Source organism: Propithecus coquereli, unplaced genomic scaffold (genome assembly GCF_000956105.1).
Source record: "Propithecus coquereli isolate 6110/MARCELLA unplaced genomic scaffold, Pcoq_1.0 Scaffold11, whole genome shotgun sequence".
Classification (NCBI taxonomy): Eukaryota; Metazoa; Chordata; class Mammalia; order Primates; family Indriidae; genus Propithecus; species Propithecus coquereli.
The window spans coordinates 9,357,186-9,358,709 of NW_012134969.1; positions in this window are offsets into that span (position 1 = coordinate 9,357,186).

A 1,524-nucleotide genomic window follows, 5' to 3' on the forward strand; every position below is an offset into this window, starting at 1 on the left:
CAAGACTAAGCTTTTATATTACCCTGTATCCAAAAACAAATAATAACTTATTGCTAGAATTAAGCAGGATTCAGGATCAATTCTATTCCAATATTTTATTTTGTAAATGTTAAGGCTAAGAAACCTCATTTACATAAATAGATGGGATTGGAAAGAGTTTTGTTATAGTAATGCCATTCAATTCTTTGAGCTCTTTTTGAGTTACATGTCAAAAATTACATAGCTGGGAGAACATTTTTTCAAATCATGTATCTGACGAAGGTCTTGTATCTAGACTACATAAATAACTCTTACAACTCAATAATAAAAACACAACCTAATTTTTAAAATGGGCAAAGGATCTGAATAGACACTTCTCCAAAGGAGATACACGAATGGCCAATAAGCCCATGAAAAGATGCTTAACATCATTGGCCATCAAGGAAATGTAGATCAAAACCACAGTGAGCTAGCACTTCACAACTACTAGGATGGCTATATTAAAAAAGATACATAACTTCAAATATTGGCAAGGATGTGGAGAAATTGGAAGCCCTCCATTCACTGCTGGTGGGAATGTAAAATGGTGCAGTCTCTTCGGAAAGTCATCTGGCATTGCTTTAAACGGTTAAACATAGTATTACCACATGACCCAGCAATTCCACTTCTAGGTAAATACCCAAGGGAAATGAAAATTTAGGTTCATACAAAAACCGGAACATAAATGTTCAAAACAGCATTATTTATGATAGTCAAGAAGTGGAACTAATGTCCATCGACTGAAAAATAGATAAAATGTGGTATATCCATACAATGGGATATTATTCAGCAATAAAAAGAAATACTGATACATGCTGTAACATGGATGAACCTTGAAAATAATATGCTAAGTGAAAGAAGTCAGTCACAAAGGACCACATATTGTAAGATTCTATTTATATGAAATGTCCCCAATAGGCAAATCGATAGGGACAGGAATCACATTAATGGTTGCCAGGTGATGGGGTGGAGGAGAGAGTAAGGGGGATGGGGACCACAGCCAAGGGGTACTAGGTTTCTTTTCTTAATTCATAAAAATGTTCTCAAATTGTTTGTTGTGGTGGTTATACAACTCTGGGTGCAGACTAAAAGCACTCAACCGTACACTTTAAAATGATAAAAGTTATGCTACATAAATTATGGTTGTCTATTATCCAAAACCATTTTTGATCACTGGCTGACAAATTATAATTAGGTCTCCATCAATTTTATTGAAAGAAAAGTATTGGGAACCACCTGACTTGTGAAAGGTTTTTCACACAGTCATTTAAGTTATTTATTTTCTCAGTTTCTGGGGAGTGTACAAATCATATTATGTCACTATTACTTTTACCCATTACTCTTCACTTTAAGGCACTTTGTTTAGTCCCATGTACTACTATACAGAAATAATTCGGAAAATTTAGAATGCTTTAAATTCAGTATACCTTTGCCAATAAAATACTTTTTTAATAAAATGCTTTTACTTCATCACATGCTTACATATACTTTTCTCCAAATGTTAGA